This window comes from Grammomys surdaster, unplaced genomic scaffold, assembly GCF_004785775.1.
Source record: "Grammomys surdaster isolate TR1022 unplaced genomic scaffold, NIH_TR_1.0 208, whole genome shotgun sequence".
NCBI classification, from domain to species: Eukaryota; Metazoa; Chordata; class Mammalia; order Rodentia; family Muridae; genus Grammomys; species Grammomys surdaster.
Genome location: NW_021604653.1, coordinates 8280024 through 8298464, shown reverse-complemented (window position 1 = coordinate 8298464; position 18441 = coordinate 8280024). Strand labels below are relative to the sequence as shown.

The 18441-nt window shown below is 48.0% G+C and overlaps 1 protein-coding gene across 1 annotated transcript in view; it reads right to left on the bottom strand.

Annotated features, from left to right (window-relative positions):
• Positions 1–18218, bottom strand: part of Ralb (RAS like proto-oncogene B) — a 36930-nt gene extending 18712 nt beyond the window's left edge. Inside the window, exon 1 of the mRNA XM_028771525.1 lies at positions 18019–18218. The gene's annotated coding sequence lies outside the window, so the exon portion shown is untranslated. The remainder of the gene's footprint in view (positions 1–18018) is intronic.
• Between the last annotated feature and the right edge of the window lie 223 nt (positions 18219–18441).

Here is an 18441-nt window from a genome sequence, read left to right as displayed (position 1 = left end):
CCACAACTTCTCAGCGCCAACCTTGTCTCTGTGAACCAACATTTGTCCAGGCTGGGGACAGGGTCCTTTCACATACATGCAGACAACCAAATTATGCACTACACAGATATATGTTTTTAGTGTGCATGCTTGGCATGTGTGTGCATTGCTGTGTGTACTTTATATTGTGGGATGTACACAGATACACATGTACATCTGTGAGGTGAGAGTGAACAGTGGCTCTCTTTCCTCAGTCATTCACCGTCTTTACTTATAATTTATTTTAATTCCAATAATTTACGTCCTCTCTGTGTGTGTGCGCGCGAGTGCACGTCCATGCATCCATGTGTGACCACCCATGCCACAGCACACGTGTGGAAATGAGAGAGAAGCTTCTAGGAGTTGATTCTCTCCTTTGACCACATGGATTCCAGAATCAAACTCTGGTAGACAGTCTCAGCAGGAAGCCATCTCCCCAGAGCCTCCTTTATTTTTGGAGACAGGGTTTCCTGAGGAACCTGGAATGAACATCAGGATCCCACTGGTGTCTGTATTCCCCAGTGCTGGGGTCCCAGGTGCACACAATCCTACCTGGCTTTTCATGAGTTCTGGAGAGCTGCGTTCAGTTCATCACACCTGTATGGCAGACTCTTTACCGAATGAGCCTAGGGCCATTTACTCATGTTGTTTGTCTGTTTTCATCTAAATAAAGTCAATTTCTTTACCAATGATAATTAATCACCAATGATAATCACCAAAGACCAAAACTTTTGTTTCGATCCAAGTCCAAACTACAGGGACTATGACGTAGCTCAGTCCATACAGCGCCTGCCAAGCACTCTAGGTCTGATCCCCTGCACCACATAAACCTTGTGTGGTGCACACAAGGTTTTTTTACGTCGATGCACACGTAAGATCAGAAGTTCGAGCTCACCCTCAGCTGCACAGGGAGCTTGAAGCCAGAAACAGATGCATGAGATCTGATCTTTTCTCCCACCTATAAATCATGCGGGAGTGTGTGCACGCGAGCACTGGTGCATTGGATCCCCTGGAGTTGGTGTTACAGGCAGTTGGGAGCCACCCAATACAGGTGTGGGGAAGCCCCGCTACTAAGGTCTCTGTCATCTCTCCTGCCATGAGATCTAGTTTTTGTTGCTGCTGTTTTAGTGCAAACCAGAAGTAAGTTGATGTTTCCAAGTGAGATCGTAGCTGCAGGTGATCTGCTAGGATTAGGGAAGGACCTAAGACAGCCAAGTGTCACCCAGTCACTCCCAAAATACCCACCCCCTGGCCTATCCCTGTTTGGGCTACACACAGTCCATTTACTGGGACTGATTTTGCTTTTACTTTTGCAGGAAACCATTCCAGAGACACAGCCTTTGCCTTAAACAAACAAACAAACCAAACCAAAACAACAACAACAAAAACCCTACTATCAGACTGTACAACCATCAGTTGTACAGTGGTGGCTAAAGACTAGCACTAGCCCACCAAATTGACAACCTGACTTCCAGCCATAGATGCAATAGAAGAAGGACAGAGCCAATACCTGTAAGTTGTTTTCCACACACTCACACCTGGCTCTATGCACACACACATAGACACACACATGCACACACACATAGAGCACACACAGAGAGATCACACACACAGCATACACATAAACAGGCACACACATATCATGCATATACACAGACACACATACAACATACACAAACAGACACACATGTAGCATACACACACAAACAACACACACAGCATACACACACACAAATACATGCATTGATAATAAATAAATTTAAAAATAAAAAGACTAGTTCAGGTAAGAATCAGCACTGTCAGCTGCTAGACCTACAGAGAGAATCTGGAAGAAAAAGAAATGATACCCTGGGGCTGGAGAGAAAAGCATTTGCTGTCTCCAGAGAATAGTCAGGCAGCTACCTTTAACTCCAGCTCCTGGGAATCCAGCATCCTCCTCTGGCCTCTCAGGACAGCTGCTCACATGTGACATACACTCACACAGGTATAAATAAAGTCCTTTGGTATAAATAAAGTCCTTTAAAAGACTAATTAATAAATAACATTTAAAAATAAAAGATACTTGCATGGTCTCACACACCATGGCATATGCCCACATGAAGAAAGGAGTACAAGAGCATACACACACACATATACACACACACAGACACACACACAGAGACACACACACATGCGCACACACACAGACACACTTAGAAATCGAAAGCTCAAAGAGGAAGATGATCATTTAACTTCCAGACTATTTCAAACAAGAGTTCCCAACAGAAAGCTACGATGGAAAAAATCAGAAAACCAAACAGGGCAAGAAAGGTCAAACTGAACTTGGGCAGCTGGAGAAGCGGTGAAGGAGGAATGGAGGGAGGGGATTGCGAAGACTGACAAGCACAGGAAGAGTGTAGCATTCTGCCAAATGGCATCGGGAAAAAGGTCCTGCCCAGGAGGCCAGCAACTCAACTTTTAACTCTATTTATTTTCCTTTAAAAAAAAAAAATGGGAGGCCGGGCGGTGGTGGCGCACGCCTTTAATCCCAGCACTTGGGAGGCAGAGACAGGTGGATTTCTGAGTTCGAGGCCAGCCTGGTCTACAGAGTGAGTTCCAGGACAGCCAGAACTACACAGAGAAACCCTGTCTTGAAAAAAAAAGGGGGGGGGGCACTTTTTGAGACAGGATTTCAAATACCTCAGGTTGGCCTCAAACTTGCTAGTAACAATAGCCTTTAATTTCTGGTCATCCACCTTCCAAGTGCTAGGATTACAGGCATGTACAACCACACTTAACTTTTAAAATAAACAGAATATGAATTCACTATGGGGGAGGTAAATATGGTTAATAAATATTTGGAGCCACACCCAACTTAGTTGCTACTTAAGAAAATGCAAACAAAATATCAGCTTATCTAATCCTAAAAGAGTGAAGTAGAGTGTGGGGAAGGGCTGCGGAGATGGCTCAGTGGATAAAGAACTTGCCTCACAAATGTGAGGAGGCCAGGAGTTCAGATCCCCAGAATTCACATATATGCCAGGCAGCCTGTCTGAAATCCCAGGGATCGTAAGGCAGAGACAGGGCATCCCCCAGAGGAAGCTATTTTACCAGAGTAGCCTAATCATTGAGCTCTGGGTTCAACTGAGAGTCCCTGTTTCAATGAATAACGTACAGAATGATTGAGGAAGACACCCAAAGTCGACCTAGGACCTCTGCATGCAGGGACACACCAGGTATGTGTGAACCTGCATACAAATGTGTGCTGACACACATGCAAGTATCACACACACACAAATGTATGGGGAAATGGGTACTGTGGGCAAAAATACTACATGCTGAGATCGTAACTGTGCAAGAATTTTTTCGGTGTTTACATACAATGAAATAATCTGGAAAAAACAATAGAAATAGTTTTGTAAATTATGAAAAAGCCAATGTTTAGAGTATGCAGCTACTAAAGAGGAAGAGGAACATCCCGATCTCCTGTCCTGGGAATCATCTAGGATGTACCACTAAATGAGAGGTGGGGATGGGAATCAAGCTGCAGAAAATACAAACTATGATGTCGTTTGTTTTTTTAAAAAAAAAAAAATCTGGGGGCCGGAGAAATGGCTCAGCAGTTAAAGTGCTCGCTCTCTTGCACAGGACTGGAGTTTGGTTCCAGGAACCCACCTCGGATTGCTCATATCACTTATAACTCTAGATCCAGGGGATCCAACACCCTCTTCTGGCCTTCCTGGGCACCTGGACACGCATGCATACACATACATGCTGGTCTGTGTACTGGACGTTATCTGCAGAGATCTGCGGGGCTCTGGCCCAGCTGGAGTGGCCAAAGAGTTGCATTCCCTGAAGGGGAGGGAGAATTGATTGTCCCAGGATGCTGCTGCTATGTGGCCGGCCAGGGAGGGCGGAGGTGCCAGGTCTCTACTGCAGCCGCCTCTGCTCCAGAGTTGGTGCAGCATATTGGCTAGGAGCCAAGGTCGGGGGCCCGGGAGCAGAAAGTGACCTCCGTTGGCTTGAGTGGCTTCCAGTAGAGAAAGCTACAGGAGAGAACTTCTCTTCCCCAAAGTGTTACAGCTCTTATATGACAGAAACTCATTAAGCTCTTAATGAAATAACTCTCATGCTTTATTCCTTGTGGAGACGGTCTTATAGACATTTGGGGTGGGTTGAGGTCTGACAGCAGATGCTTTCTTTTGGCTTGGTCTGAGATGTTAGGGATGCCTCATCTGCATATGGAGAGGATTAGGGCGCTGCCCCTCTGTGACTGATTGTCCTGATCCTCTCAATGGGGTGCTGCGGTCATGTGTCACAGGGCAGGACCTAGTTGGGAGTAGATGAAACATCAACCGTCCTCAGGTATGAGGGTACTGAGATTTCTGAATCCACTCAACTGTACCAAGTTTTCTGGCATGGTCTTCTACCCCACACATACACACAGACAACACATATACACCAAAATAGAAAATACAAAATATTTAAAAGTCTGTATGTATCGGCTGGAGAGACAGCTCAGTCAGTATAAACCATGCAGGCACGAGGGCCTGAATTAGCTCCCCAGCTCTTATGATAGAAAGCTGAGCTTAATAGTGTATATCTGTAATCCCAGGTGAAGATAGAAAGACTCTGGGGCTCCCTGGGAGCCAGCCTCATCAGCTCTGCAAGCATTAGGTCTCAATGAGACCGTCTCTCAAAACACAGGTAGATGGCTCCCGAGGGACAACTGAGATGGACCTCTGGCCTCCACACGAATATGCTCTTGCATACACACACACACACAAAAGGAAATATGAAAAAATCTGTACAAGTGTGGGAGGACTGAGTTTGAATCCCCAGAAATCACATAGAAAGCTGGGTGTGTAACATGAGTATCTCTAATGCCAGCATTCCTACGGGGAGATGGAAGGCAAAGAGGAAAATTCCCCAAAGCTTCAGGGACAGCTATTCAAGCACACAGTAGGAAAATTAACAGAGAACTTGCCTCAAAACAACAAAACAAAAAAGCAACAAACACACACACAGAGTACTAAATTTTAGGCAACCCTATGGTAATTGATAATGCCAAGGCAAATATCATTTTTGTGCTGATTTTATGTCAACTTGACACAAGCTAGAGCCACCTGAGAGGACGGAACTTCAACTGAGAGAATGCCTCCAGTAAGTCAGGCTGTAGGCAAGCCTATAAGGGTATTTTCTTATTAGTAACTGATGGGGAGGGCCCAGCCCATTGTGGGTGGAGCCATCCCTGGGCTGGCGGTCCTGGGTTCTAGAAGAAAGCAGGCTGAGCAAGCCAGTAAGCAGCATCCTCCATGGCCTCTGCATCAGCTCCTGCCTCCAGGTTCCTGCCCTGCTTAATTTCCTGCCTTGACATCCCTCAATGAACTGTGACTCAGGACATGTAAGCCAAATAAACTCTCTTCACCCCATGTTGCTTTTGGCCATGGTTTTTCATCACAGCAATAGTAACTCTAAGGAAAATTTTAAACTTTATTAGACTCCTTCTTGCTCAAACAAAATTATGAAGATCTCAACTGGAATGAGCCTCTCTCTTCTCCAACAGCCTGCTCCAGTATGGACCAGCACTTGGATCCCCAGGTTTGAAACTACTGCATAAAACACTTAAGTAAAATTCAGGGGCTGGGGAGGAGGTTCTGCTGGGAAAGTGTTTGCTATACACGGGGACCAGAACTTAGATCCCCAGCCAACTTCACTCCAACACATCTCTACCCCCCACCCCGCCTACCTCGTTGGGAGAACGCAGAGAGGCAGACCCCCACAGCCAACCTAACCAAACCATAGAGCACTAGCTTTAATGAGAGACCCTGACTTAAAAAACTGGAGCAGGACAGAAGACAGCCGACTTTGACTTCTGGCCTCCACAAGTGCAGGCACAGGCACGCACACCGCAGACATACACCACAGGCGCACACTCGGTAGATACATGTAAAAAGATAATACTTAAAAAGCACCTCAGCCACCATCTTGAAGGAAACAACTCATTATTACTCATAAAGTGGCAAAGAGATCAGTGGCTCCGGGCTAGCCTTGGAAATAACAGGACCCTGTGCCAAACTAAAAGGAAAGAGGGGGAAAGGAAAAGCAGGTTGGCAGGTCCAGTGAAGTGGCTCATCAGTTAAGAACACATGCCCCAGCTCAGTTCCCGGGACCTATGTTGGGTGGTTGCCTGTATCTCTGGCTGCAGGAGATCCAAAGTCACTCTCTGTACTCCACTGTCACCTGTAGTCACATCCACATACCCATACGCTGACAGACGCAGACACACATTAATTAAAAACTAAAGGTGACCTCTTTTTTTGGTTTAAAGGACGGGAACATAAAATGGATGTGTTTTGAGCCACCCAGGAGAAATCATGAGGAAACACCAGTAGGCCATTGACACAAATGAGACAGCGCCCACAGGAAGGCAGCCGTGCTATGCCCTGCTCTGCTGTGCCCTCACCTCCGCTGTTTCCTCAGTGCGCTGGCTCTGCCGCTTGTCACCATTTGCACTACTTGGTGAAATACAGCTGTCAATTTGTAAACTCTGGTAGCCTGGATGCACATTCTCTGTTTGGAGTGTTTTTCAAAACATTCAATTTTGTGTTCATTTTTAAAGATATTTTTTGTTTGTTGTTTTTTGTTTTTTGAGACAGGGTTTCTCTGTGTACCCTTGGCTGTCCTGGAACTCACTCTGTAGACTAGGCTGGCCTCGAACTCAGAAACCTGCCTGCCTCTGCCTCCTAAGTGCTGGGATTAAAGGCGTGCACCACCACTGTCCGGCAAAGATTTTTTTTTTTTTACTCTTAATTATATGTCTATGTCTAGGGTGGGGGAGTGAACCTGACTGCAGGTGCCCTTAGGGGCCAGAAGAGGTGCCCTAGAGCTCGACTTACAGATGGTTGTGAACTGCTCAGTGTGGGTGCTGGGAACTGAACTCAGGTCCCCCTCCAGAGCAGTACACACTGAACCATCGAGCTGTCTCTTCAGCCCTCAAACATTTATTTACTAACATGCTTTAAATGGAGGTTTTTTTAAATATGCAAATGCAAACTTCACTAGGCTGTTCTATAGTGTTGAGAAGGGCAGCAGCCTCCAGGCCAATACCACTGAGGGCCAGTCAAGGTGCCATGAAGGAAACTGAAAGGTTCTTTGGAAAGTCGATTGGATGCTGTTTGTCGGTTAGGACAAACCTGTGAAGGAACGTTGTTGTTAAAGTGGACACAGGTGTGAAAGGCTAAGGCCGACTCATGAAGGAACGTTTCACTGAAGCAGACACAGGAGAGAGGATGTTCTGCTAGAACAAGCACGTGAAAGGACTCGTGATGAAGGATTCTTTTGCGTAGTTGAGCTACATCTGTCAGGACTTCACAGAGAGAAATGCACCAAAAAACTTCTGGTGGTGTGCTGCAGTTTCTCGCTGCTTCCTTGGACTTGGGTTGATCAGATCCAAGTGCTGAGGCAAGGCCCATGCTGAGGCAAGCTGTGGAGGACACGTGATGTTTGGAGGATCTAAATAGGACTCTACAGAGTGACAGAGACAACTTGGCTTGCAGGTACAGCTAGCTGTGCAGTGCCTGTGGGTCTCGAGTCTTTGGTGATCTTCACTTCCCTGAGAAAGGCACAGCCAAGAATTTCTTCTACTGTTCTTTCTAGTCCCTCCTGCTGATTCTAGCCAAGGCTGAGGCCTGGCTGTCTCTGCTAGGTCGTGTCACCTCTGTCTCTAACCATACTCTACTAAATTGGACTGCTGGCGTCTCCGTGAAGTGTTGGTGAGTGGACCGAGCCTCTGCTGCTGACCTATGAACTGAACTGCCAATTTCTAGATGACAGAGATGGGAATTGCTCCAAAGAACCTTTCTAAACAGGTCCGCTTCCCCCGTATCCTTTCTTTCCCACCTCTGGTGGGTGGTGGGCTACAAGGGAGGTTAACGCCTTTAAGAACCATCATGAAAAATAAGGTTTGAAAAAAACTCAAAGTTACAGGACTGGTTCTTAAAGGAAGGGGCAGGGCAGGAAAACTCCTCCCTCAGTGGTGTGTGTTCAGCAGTTAACCAGAAGCAGGCCCCTCCTTCTAGAGCAGAGTGTCCACACCCCCTACACTGCTGTGTGGTCAAGCAGCGGACTCTACACCTCTGCGGAGCAGGGACGTGGTCTGTCTTTCCCATGTCACAGGGTGCCTGGAGAAACGCTTATAAAGGTATCTCAGGACAGAGCATTCTCCTGGTACACTATCATCTCCATCATGCGGCCTCACTTAATCTCTTCCTTCTCCTGAAGAGATGACCTCGTTTGCCTTCAGAAGCCTCTGTAATGGGCTCTTCACGGTTTGGGGTGTGTGTGTGTGTGTGTGTGTGTGTGTTCACACAGGTGCCTATGTAGATATGAGGAAACAAAGCTGAGGTTGTCTCTCTGGCCTAAGTGACAGAACTCAACAGGACGCACAGGCTGGCAAGTGCGTCCTAGGGGTCCACTGGTCTCCACCTACCTGACCCCTCTATTAACATGCATGCTGGAAATCAAATTCAGATCCTCATGTTTGCATAAGAAGCAGTTACTGAATGAACCATATGCCCAGCCCTTATTTGTCTACCTATGTTGAATGTCTGAATGCACAGATGGTACACCACATGAGCACAGTGCCTGCAGAGGCCAGAAGAGGGCATTGGATTCCTTGGAACTGTAGCTATAGGCAGTTATGAGCTGCCATGTGGGTGCTGGGAATGGAACCTGGGTCCTTCTGCAGGAGCAGTAAGCACTCAGCCTCTGAGCCATCTCTCCAGTCACTCCCTGTACTTGTTTTTGAGATAAGGTCTCATCAGGTTGCCCAAGCTAGCCTCTATTTCTTAGGTTTACAAGTCTCCTCACTCAGCCTTCTGAGGACCAGATGCACACCTCCACATTCAGCTTGTAAGAAATGGGTTTTAGTTTTTCTATCAAAGGTAACAAGTTGCCAAGAACAACGAATTCATAAATCTCCCTACCTCCTACAGTTTTATGCAAAGGAATTCAAATCTTTTCATTTCCCACCTTGTAAAACTTTACCCAGAGCCTCCCACCCACATGGCCCTCTGCATCCCAGACTGTGACCAGAGCCTCCCACCCACACGGCCCTCTATACCCCAGACTGTGATGGCCTCTTTCCTTCATTTTCTTTCTACTAGCTGCTTTCCACATTAGCCACCTGGGAGTGAACTGTGAGGCTGAACCTCAGCCAAAATGAACAGCCAAGCTCCCCCTTTCCATTGGGGTAAAAGACAGGGGCCATTTGGCCTTGTATGCTGTTTGCTATCCTGATTTGGCTGGTGGTACACCCTTTTTACAAAAAGACATTGCCTGAGGCTCAGTAGTTAAGAGCATTGACTGCTCTTTCAAAGGACCCAGGTTCGATTCCTAGTACCCACATGGTAGTTCACAACTGTCTGTAACTCTAGTCCAGGAGGATCCAATGCTCTCTTCTGGCTTCTGCAGGTACTGCATGCTTCTGCAGGTACTGCATGCTTCTGCAGGTACTGCATGCATGTGGTACATAGAGACACATAGGCAAAACAATTATAAACATAAAAATAAATAAGCAAGATTTTTAAAAAGGAAGAAAGAAATTCCTTGCCGATTACTTTCACTTTGTGTGTGTGTTTCTTTTCTTTTCTTTTTTTTAATACTGAGAATGTTACTTTCCAAACAAGCAAATGGGCATTTGGGGTTGTGTCCTAGTTACAGGTCAGCTCTGACTGCTATAATGTTAATGTCCTTTGTCTCCCTGCCTTGGCTGTATGCACAGCAAGAGGGAGCTGCCTCCTCTGCCAAGGCTTGGGGCAGGCAGTGCTGGAACGGGTCTCTGCTAGGCCAGCACACCCTGCACATGGCTCTGCCTCCACTGGGACAGGCAGGAGGATGTCCCACACTTCCCCAACACTAGGCCTCTCAGCTCAACACTTCATCCACCTCAGCAGTGACTGACCCACTGTCCCCAAACACTAGGGATACCAGCAAGGCTTACAATAGCATTCTTCTATTCTAAGGATGTTCCTCTACGCTTGTCCCTAAAGACTCCATATCTTAAGCATACGGTGTTGGCCTCCCCAGGCCTGTCTTCCTTTCTCCGTCCTCATGGCCACTTCCTGTCCGCTCTTCTCAGTCACCTCATTGTTTCAAAATTCACACGTGGCTAATGCCTCGCCTCCCAGGGATATGTTCTGTCACTGCCAGACCTCCTTCCTGGTCACTTCCCTTATGCATGGAGGACACAGACTCTGCTTCTGACTTCATGGTCCTCAGAATCCATCCTGTTCATACAGGTGCGGGCACTCCCACTACAACTGTCCAGGCAAGATTGAGAATATTCCAGAAGGGACACTTGTGCTCTGACGATGGACCCATGAAATTGGCCTTTCCCTGGGAATATCATACTGAGAGAAAGAGGCAGGAGCCTTGGGGCCAGGCAGAGAGGAGCTCCTCTCTCAGGAAGAGGCTTCACACAGTGCTGACAGACTGTCAGACCCCCTGCAGGAGAGACCACACCTTGACCAGGACAGCTTGGCTATGCATAGCTCTTGCCCTCTGTTGAAACCTGAACCTCACATCAGGACCCTAAAGAAGGGCTTGTAAGGGTCACCAGACCTCTTTGCTTGCTCTTCCCAATGTGGCCATGTTAAGAAAATCTCCTCTATCTGCTCTTCACGACAACCAGTCTGTTTAGTTGGCCTGTTGAGCCAGGCTCTGACTCTAGCAGCTCAGGAATACTAAGTTCCAGGCCTCCTCTCCAGTACACCTCGCCTGAGCCTGGGTTCTCCACTCCACCTCTATCCTTTGAGCTCATGTTAGCAAGGGCCACCCCATTTTGCAAAGCTCTCCCATTAACTTGCTTCCTTAGATTCTTGCTCGCCACACCCTCACAGCTGACCCCAGGTTAACAGGAATCCGAGACTGCCTGGCAGCAAGCATGTACTATGACCACCAATCACATGGGATAGAACCTTCTCCTTCCTCTAAACGTGTAAGAAGGGACCCTCACTCTGCCATGTGGACCTGATCTCACCCAGAGGTCCTGATATGTTGCCATCTGTGTGTCCATCTCTCCATTAAGTAGCTCTTAGTAAGTCTCTTACCTATAAAAAGACAGTCTGACTCAGTGTCTCCACTGAGCCCTGTGCTGTTACTTTTCTGTTGCTGCGATAAAACGCCATGACCAAGGCAACTCATGGAAGAGTTTATGTGGGTCACGGTGCCAGGGGGTTAGAGTCCACAGCAGGGGTCATGCATAGTAGCGGTCACAGGCATGGTGACTGCAGCAGTGACTGAAAGCTCACAGCCTGAACTACAAGCACAAAGCTAAGAGAGCAAACTAGAAATAGGCAAGTCTTTAACTCAAAAGGGTCTCAAAGCTCTCCTCCGGTGACACACTTCCTCCAATAAGACTGTACCCCTTAAACCTCCCCAAACAGCACCACCAACCAGGACCAGGTGTTCATATACACCTATGGGGGACATAATATTCAGACACCACATCCTCAAACCTGTCATCTTTCCAATCACTTGCTCAGACACCTATTAAACACCGATCCCAGCACATTCTTTCTGGGCTCCACTGCCATCCCAGGCTTAGGTGACATCTTGCCAGGTCCTCCTGCAAAGATCTACTCTACGACTCACCCCGACTACCTATACTAGCACGCTGGCCGGGGAAGGGATTCAATAGAAAGGGAAATCACATAACCAGTCTCATGGCACTTCACTTTAAACGCATTTTAAGCCACGGCCCAGGGTCGTCATCCACTCCCCTCCGAGGCCCCGCTGCTCCGCTGTTCCTACTTGGCAATGCCCATCCTTCTAGACTACAGATCTCACTTTCCTCAGGGCTTACCTCTTCTCTAAAGTTTTCTCCCTGGCTGAGGCTCAGGCTTCTACCCTTCTCAGTCCTCCATGCTCTCCCTGGACTAAGCACATCTATTCAAGTGGCTTCCTGTGTCTCCTCAAACTGGAGGACAGAGCCCAGTCCCTTCTGCCTTCTTCACCCCTTCACCCCATCTGGCTGTCTTCCAGGAATTTCAAATTCAACAGTCCCCAAATAGATCTCTCACTTTTCATCCCTCTACCCTTAATGTCTGGACCTCGGGCTAGCAAGGTATCCTGGCAGGAAAATTCACTTGTTGCCAAGCCTGATGACCGCACAGGGAATGGGCTTGGTCCTCCTACATCAAATAACAATGCAGACAATCTGCTTCAGACTTGCCCACAGGCCAAGCCCTCAATGGAGACTCTCTTCTCCGGTGACTCCAGGCTGTGCTAAATTGGTAGTTAAAGCTAACTAGGATACTACTTACATATTTGTTTATTTAACTGTGTGTGTTTGTGAGTACACACTTGCATACTCACACCAGCCTGTCGTTCACTGATCAGGCTAGATCAGCTTCCCCAGGGGAAGCTCCTGTGTCCACCTCCCCAGCACTGAGATTACAAACTCAAGCTGCCTTGACAGTTCTGTTTTGCTTTGCTTTGTTTTAATATGGGTCCTGGGGATCAAGCTCAGGTACTTGTGCTTGCATTCCGAGTACCAATTGAGCCATCTCCCCAGCCCATCTGAACTTTCTACACCAGCAAACGGTAATTCCCATTAGCACTCCAATGGTTTACCATTGATAAAATCTAACCCCCTTTCTGAACAGGCCCATAAACCTTTGCCCAACCAGCCCTGCCTCTCCCAGTCGCTATGCTCAGCACTCCTACCTACTGTGCCTCTCAAGACTGCACTGAGGAAGGAAGTCCTGAAGCAAAAGGAAGCAAGGTCCAGTCAAGACTGCAGATAGGGCTGTGAATATGGCTCAAGCTAGCTGAGTGCTTGCCTCTGTGCTTGAAGCCTTGGGTTTCGTTCCCAGAACCACACAAAGCTGGTAGAGTATGTATGTCTCTGTCATCTCAGCCCGTGGGACATGGAGACAAGAGAATGGGGGTTGAAGGCTGTCTTCAGCTACACAGGGAGTTCAAGGACAGTCTTGTCTACATGAGACCCTGTCTCAAAAGAACAGAAGTAGCATAGCAAGCAGACATTGTAGTCATGCATAGACAGAGGCAGAGCCCGTGTGCGATAAGACCAGAGGACAGGGCTGGGAAGACACTACAGTGGATAAAACACCTGCTGTGCAAGCATGAAGCTCTGGCTTCAGATCCCTAGGACCCATGTAGACAGTGTTGTGACATGTCTGCAATCTCAATAGAAGAGGTAAAGACAGGACAATCCTTGGGGCTCACTAGCCAGCCAGTCTAGCAGAATGGGCAAGCCTCAGCTTCAATTAGAGACCATATCTCAAAACGGAAGGAGATTGGGCATAGTGTTGAGCATTTTTAATCCAGCATCTGGGAAGCAGAGGCAGGCAGACCTCTGTGAATGCCAGGCCAGCCTGGTCTATATAGTGAGCTCCAAGAAAGCCAGGATTACACAGAGTGATGCCGTCTCAAATATAAAATTAAACACCCCTCTTTCCACCATCTTCCCATGATGTCACCATGAATGTCCTGGCAGATGCTCTCAAGAGCATCATCAAAAGAGGCAAATTCAACAGTCCAAATAGATCATCAGGCTGTGCACGAAATTAAATTTTAAAAAATAGTGAGGCAGAAGGACAGGTGAGATGGTTCAGCCTAGCGACCAGAGTTCTATCTCTGGGATTCATGTGGTCAGAGAGAGAGGACCCAAATTGTCCTCTGACTTCTACACATATGAGTACACACGCTGCCCATGCACACAAACAGATACTTGTCTTTTAAAATCTACACAGACCGATAATCATTTTAAGCTGCTCACAATGGAGATCACTGTATCATTTTTTTTCCACCAATGTGTTTTAGAGTTGATCTAAAAGAATCTCTGTGTTCTATTTGGTTTGGAGTAACAGCAAGATTTAAATTTCTAATTTTTAAAGCTATTGCATATTTGGCTGATTAATTCTAGCATCTAACAATGAAGCACAAGAAGAACATGGAATTTGAAGTATACTGTGGAAGTTTCTAGAACAGCAGGAACCCAAGATGTGTCTTTATCCTCTACAGTACCCACATGCTAGGAGGCACCCTAACAAAAACCACTTCAGTAGCATCTAGTCTAAAACGTGTTTATAAAGAAGCTAGGTAAGGCCGGGAGGTGGTGGCGCATGCCTTTAACCCCAGCACTTGGGAGGCAGAGGCAGGCGGATCTCTAACTCAGAGACCAGCCTGGTCCACATAGTGAGTTCCCAGGATAGCCAGGGCTACATGAGAGACCCTGTCTCAAAACAAAAACACACAAACAGAAAACCTTTTAAAAAACAAACAAACAATGGACACTAGTCTTTGAGAAGGCCTGTGGCAGTCTGGATGTGACTCAGTCACAGAGTGTGAGGCTAGCATGCATGAAGGTCCGGGTTCAGTCCTCAGCACTGTACAGACCATGTATGGAGGTGCACCCTTGTTATCCTTCAGTCCTCAGCACTGTACAGACCATGTATGGAGGTGCACCCTTGTTATCCTTCAGTCCTCAGCACTGTACAGACCATGTATGGAGGTGCACCCTTGTTATCCTTCAGTCCTCAGCACTGTATAGACCATGTATGGAGGTGCACCCTTGTTATCCTTTAGTCCTCAGCACTGTACAGACCATGTATGGAGGTGCACCCTTGTTATCCCAGCACTGAGTAAGTAGGAGGGACAGAAGTTCACACAGGCATACAGTTGTGCCTGAAAAGATGGCTCAGTGGTTAAGAGATCTGGTTGCTCTCCCAGAGGTTCCTGGGTTTGGTTCTCAGCACCCACACGGTGACTCAAATCCACCTCTCTCACCTCAAGGGATCTGAAGTCCTGTTCTGACCTCTTTTGACTCCTGCACACACGTGGGACACATAAACAGACACAGGCACACGCATACACATAAAAACACATGTAAAATTAAATTTAAAAAAAAAAGAAAATTTCTTGCCCATCTAACAGCAGATGCTGTTCAGAAGTAATTATCCACACACACACAGACACACACATGGGAGACTCCTGTACTAGTGGGGAATAGCTCTGTGGTAGAGTGTTTGCTTAGGGCATGGGTCCTTGTATTTTGTCTTACTGGAGACCTTCCCGTTCACAAAGTTCCAACCGAATAGCTCTGGTTGTTACTTCGTTTCCAACTGCAGCTTCAGACAAAGTCTCCAAACAATGGTTCCCACATTTAGAAATGAGATGAATGGGGGAGTTTGGTCACAGACTTTAGAGAGGTTCACTATGATAGGAGGACACAGCACAAACTCCCCGGGTTCAAACTTTTTATGGAGCCTTGAGCCATCATCCCCAAGGCAGGAACCTTGAAGAACTTCAAGGCAATAACGATGATAGCTTTCTTCCATTCTTTGTGTCTGAAGTGTACACAGGTGTGCGTCCACATCTGCTTGTGCTGTAGGTGCTTTGCAATTGTGTGCACATGCACATCGGGGCTGAAGCTGATATCAAGAGTCACCCTCAATAAAACCCAGAGCTCACTGGCACGACGTGTCTCTGAGCTAGCCCACTTTTTCCAGAGAGCCACCTTTCCATGCTGGAATTACAGGCAGGCTGCAGTGCCCACCAGGCATTTACTTGGGCTCTGGGGATCCAGGCTCCAGTCCTTACTCTTGTAAGGCAACTGCTTTAATCACTGAGCCATCTCCATGGCCTAAAACTTAACAAATCTGAGGCTGCATCCCCAGCACCAAATCAAACAAACAGACTGAGAACACCTCTAATTCCTCCAACATCCACCAAACACTCTCCAGACTCCATTTAAGGTTCCAATTCTCATGTTTCTATCCTTATGTGTCTAGGTCCTATTTTCCAAAAGCTATCTAGTAACTCACACCCACACTTTTTCCAGAGTCTGGGAACAACAGCTCCTCAGGCACAGTAAAACCGTGCTGGGATCTCAGATAAGAGCAGCTGCTGTTTCCAGTGGGAAGTAAGTAACTGGAAAGGAAGGGGAGGAGCGAGGAGCATCCCTGGGGATGGGGGTGGTGCTTAGCCGAGCACAAGGTCCTGTGCAACTCCTAGCACATCCTAGTACACGCACACGCACACACACACAAACACACACTCACTAATAAATAACCTAGTGGGGTTTGGAGAGATGGCTCAGCAGTTAGGAGCGTGTGCTACTCTTCCAGAGGCTGCTTGGTTCCCAGCGCCCATACGGGGCAGCTCATAATTGTAACTCCATCTCCAGGGGGTCCCATCCATGCCCTCTTACGGGTTCCAAGGACACCTGCGTGGTCCTCCCCCCACCCACATACACATAAAAATAAATCTAAAAAATACATACATACGTTCATATATATGCATATTCACATAGAAATAAAAATACAAGAATACATACATATCCACACATATCCACATACACTCATACATACACACACACATATCACAGCTTCAGCCATGGCATATTAGTTTTTTGCTTTGGGGTTATATCATGGAGGGATTGCATGACAGAGGAAGCTGTCTTTACATCTTGGTAGACAAGAAGCAAAGTCATGAAGCGGACAGAATCTCCATATTCTCTGTAAGGGCCCGGAGAGACTATCCCCCTGCCAGCTCCCAATAGCTTCACAGGACGGTGGCCAATGCTTTACTACATGAGACTCTGAGGTAGGGGGCATTTCATGACCACCCCCAACTCCCACACCTTAAACACTGCCTACTGGATTGGAAGCTGACAGTGGGGGTGGTGATCGACTCTTTCATAGCTACATTGATGCTACAGCTCAGAGAAGACAAAGGGCCTCCTCTAGACCACATCACTAAGAAAATTCCAGAACCAGGCTGGGGATTTGGCTCAGTTGGTAGAGTTCTTGAGCATATAGGAAGCCCAGGGTTCCATCCCCACCACTGCATGGACCAGACACGGTAGAATACAGTTATCACAGCACTCAAGGGGTAGAGGCAGGAACATCACAAGTTCAAGGTCACTCTAGTTACATATCAAGTTCCAAACCAGCTTGGGCTACAAAACACCATGTCTCATACATACAGAGTTCTAAAACCAGGTACAACCTTGGCTCACACCTCCTTCTCAATATTCTCCCTTCATGGACCCCCAGAGTCTCACAACTTCACGACCACAGTCCAGTCTTAAGCGGCATAACTTTGACACGTTCTGAGATTAACATGCGAGATTCTTGCTCTGATTAAAGCAACCTTCACTTGCACATTCGAAGCCCTGCCCCTCCGAGGATAAGCCTTGATCACTCAGTATCCCCCAAACTTCAGAAAAGCGGTCAGGAAATGCAAGTGACGGTAAGAACAATCAGTCCACTCCAGATCCTCTTCCAGAACACCCGGGTAACGTCAAAGTCCCTAGGTTCCGGGATTCACTTGGAAATGAACACAGTGGGAGGAAGGACCCCGCTATGGGTGTTGCGCCCTCTGGGACACACAAGTCTGAGCCACGCGTAAGTCTGAGCTGCGATCTGACTTAGCTCAGAGAACCGGGTCAGGAAAACCCTTCAAGCCACCGTGTTTCTAGAAATCACCTCTGATGCTAGTCACGCTCCGAAAGGCAACTGGAAGACAGAACCAAAAAGTAATTCACAACCAACAAGCCTCCACAAACTTCTTGAACCCAGCCTCCAGGTCACCCAAAGTACAAGTTCCGACCTTTAAGAAAGAAGTTTGGGCAACATTTTATCGATCTGAAAGGGACTGAGGAAGTGGACCGACTCAGGCGGGAGGCCTGAAAAGGCAGGAAGTGGCCATTTGTGGAAAAAGGGAAGGACAGGCAGCAAGGGAAGAGAAACTGGGGCGCCTCCCCCTTGTCCTCAGCACCCCCAGATCCGGCTGGGAGGCCCTCCAGCTTTCCCAAAAGACACCTCTCAAGCCAAGCGGGGCGCGGTCCGGGGCGTCGTCCTTCTTCAGGAGACGTGTCCCTCCCTCCTAACGTGGAACTATGAGGCCCGCGATCGCGCGGGGAGCGCACTCACTTCCCCATTCCAGGGCGCACCCCGCTTTTGCGGTCCCCTGCGAGGCACGCATCCTTACCTGGGGGAGCCGTCCCACCGCCGCACTGGTTATGCGCACAACCAGAATCGCCGCTCTCACGGGCGCCCCGCCCCGTCCTGGGGCCGGACCCCAGCTGTCCCCAGTCGATTTGTCATTGAGCAGTCGTGAGCTCTCGCGTCCCCACCCCCGGAGCGCGTTCCCGCTGTCCGCCCGGCAACCCTCTCCAGAGGCAGCCCTCCCTTCCGTTCTCCGAGGCCACGCCTACCGACCAATCCAAAGCGGCACCTCCAAACCTCCGCCAATGAGAAAATGTCTTGAGTGTGGGGGGTGTGGCCCCCAAGGAACGGCCCCACCCATTCCTCCTTTCTTTTGGCTCCCCTCCAGACTCTCGCACGTGACCGCTGCTGCAGTGGCAGAGCTTGGGAACTGGTCTGGGGACGCCAGGCGTAGGCGGGTGCACTC